Source organism: Rosa chinensis, chromosome 7 (genome assembly GCF_002994745.2).
Source record: "Rosa chinensis cultivar Old Blush chromosome 7, RchiOBHm-V2, whole genome shotgun sequence".
Classification (NCBI taxonomy): domain Eukaryota; kingdom Viridiplantae; phylum Streptophyta; class Magnoliopsida; order Rosales; family Rosaceae; genus Rosa; species Rosa chinensis.
In genome coordinates this window covers 26,300,390-26,303,098 of record NC_037094.1, presented here as the reverse complement: position 1 = coordinate 26,303,098, position 2,709 = coordinate 26,300,390, and positions in this window count along the sequence as shown.

Genomic DNA, 2,709 nt, shown 5'->3' with positions numbered 1-2,709 from the left:
TTTCCTTTTGTCTGTAGGAAACAATGCAAAGAGAGGAAAATGCCTAATTTATGGCTTGAAAGTGGAAGAATCAAAGCTAGGAGGAAAATGCATAAGTTTTAAGTGAGAAAAATGTTAACCGGATTCTGGCGAACTTTTCGGTGAGCCGCTACTCATGGAGTACCCTAGTCCAGCCAAGGAGGACCATGGTGGTTGGAATTTTCTACCATTTGAAACATAAATCTCTTCCCACACTTTGTCCTTTTGGAGCTTTCATGCATTTTAAGACCAATTTGGGACCATAAGAGCATCAATCTCTTCCATCATTGTTTCCTAATATAGCTAACTTTTAAGACCCAAGATACCTTATATTCATCATCTCTTGAACCATTCATCCATTCTCACTTCACTTTAGCTCCATCTTCTCTCTACAAGTCCACCTCCCTTTAATCCAAACACCAAACTCAATCTCCACTACTTCCACCACCCATCAATTCCACAACCACCTCAACACAATAAACCATCATTAGCTATTCAAGAATTCTTCATCTCTACACCATTAAAGAGCAAGGAGGAGGAGACAACCATCACAACACCCCACCATGACATGGGAGATCCATCTCAACCATCATCAATAGTCACTTCTCACTCTTTACTCACTTGATGTATATTAGAATGTTGAAATTTGTCTATCTAGTTATGAGTGAGTAGTGAACTAGTTGGGGCTAGGGTTGAAAGCCCTAGCCAATCTTGTATGATATTGATGTGAATACCATGTTTGATGCAATTTTCCTTTATCACCTTCACATGCTAAATCAAAAGTTGAATGTATTTACGTACTTAGACCTAATCAATTTGAGTTAATGTGTTTGCCATGACATGAAGTTTTTGCTAGCTAAGAGACTGATTACCTTTAGCCAAAAGGAAGCATGAAAGCACACCATGTGTACATGTAAGGATAGTGAGTTAAAATCACCTAAAACTAAGATTGGTTATTTAAACTCTAATCTTTATGCATCTAGGAACAATGAATTCAGACTTACCCGATACTAGGATTTTTTCTTAGGTAGTTAATTTTAGACTTATCCTTAAAATCAAAGGAATTTGGGTCTTAGTAATCTAACCCGGATGCTAAAAGGGTAATTGAATACTTGGGATTGCATCACTTATAGTTTGGATATCAATGCATGCAAGGGAGGTTATGGTGGACAACCTAGCTAAGCTCTAACTCCCGTCAATTTCATAACACCTTGTTTAGCTTAGCTTGCTTTACTTTACTTGATCTAGTTGTTTCAATTTGAATCGAAACTATTCCCAACATCAAAATTAAATCGCTACACACATCTTGCACATACTCACCATGAACTTGGGTTCACTTGTGATCCTTTGTTTGTGATTGTACATTTGCATATTCTTTCTATTTTTTCTCTAGCTCAATCCATGATATCCCTTACTCTAAACCCCCTACATTATAACTTGCCCCTTATACCTGAGGCTGGCTTTAATGCTAACAATCCTATAGCGTTTTCTTAAGTTTGTGGCTCATCTCAGTTTAAAGCTAGCCTGAATGTTATGTAATGAATGGTGATGTCATTTTAATTCTGTTAATGTTTGAACTGAAGGCTCTAATTAACGTTAAAGATAAAGAGTGAGAGAGAGACACACACACAAGAAGTATAGTGGTTCGTCTCCCGCCTTAGCGGGAGACTACGTCCACTTGAAAGCTTAACTAGTGTGTTTAGGCCTTGCGGCCCAAGGGGATTACAAGAGATGTAATGGGATGGAGTTTAAGTGGGAGGAGGGGTCACTTTTATAGGTAAGGGAACCCCTCTCATTTACATTTTCCTAGATGTGGGATGCCAAACCACTATTCTAGTCTTAGAAAGCATGTTTGTGAAGGTAACTTGGCAAGGCTAGCGACGTATTGGCCGCCTCTGACCACCACAGCATAGCTTGAGTGTAGAGGTACGAGATATATATCGTGGTCGGGTCCCATCATGGCATGTGGGCCCACTAAGAGGGTGTTACTTATGCTTGTTGATGTAGTAAATCCTCCATATTAGTGGAGATATGTACAAGTCCCCGAAGTCCCCAAGTAAGAGGAGCTTCTTGATTGGGGAGTTATACTCATGATGTCATCAAGCAGCATAAGTAACATCCGAGAGGCGCCTAGCCCCTACAAGTCCCCGAACTCAGTAAGGAAGAAGAGACTCGTTAACTTGCAAAGACAAAAGCGCGCATATGTAGAATGCTTGTTGTATTGGGCAACGAATGTGAGTTGCATTTATATGCGTTGGCATATACGAATGTACAAGGTGCATGGTACATGTTGATGTATACATGTGAATGACGCCGAGTATGATCGGTTATGACTTATAAACTCGAGAACGCATATGGTTGTGTGAGCAAATGGATTACATCTGATAAATGCGTGATGCGCGCAAGAAAACGAACGAGGTCTAGTTTGACGAGGTTACGCTCGTGAGGTGTAAGTTGCATGAGCGCCGTGAAGGAAAGGGTTTGTGACTCATGAACAAAGAATTTGATTTGTGGCAAATGACAAATGGTAGAAGAATTCAAGGTTCCATTAATGTGTATTATGTCGAGGAGATGTGAGTGTAAAGCTTGGGAATACTGGAAGGCAAAAGCGTGAAAGCTCGCGGGGTGCCGGGAAGGCTTGAGCGGGAAGCTCGGGTTTTCCGAGAAGGCGTGAGCGGAAGCTCGGTGGTG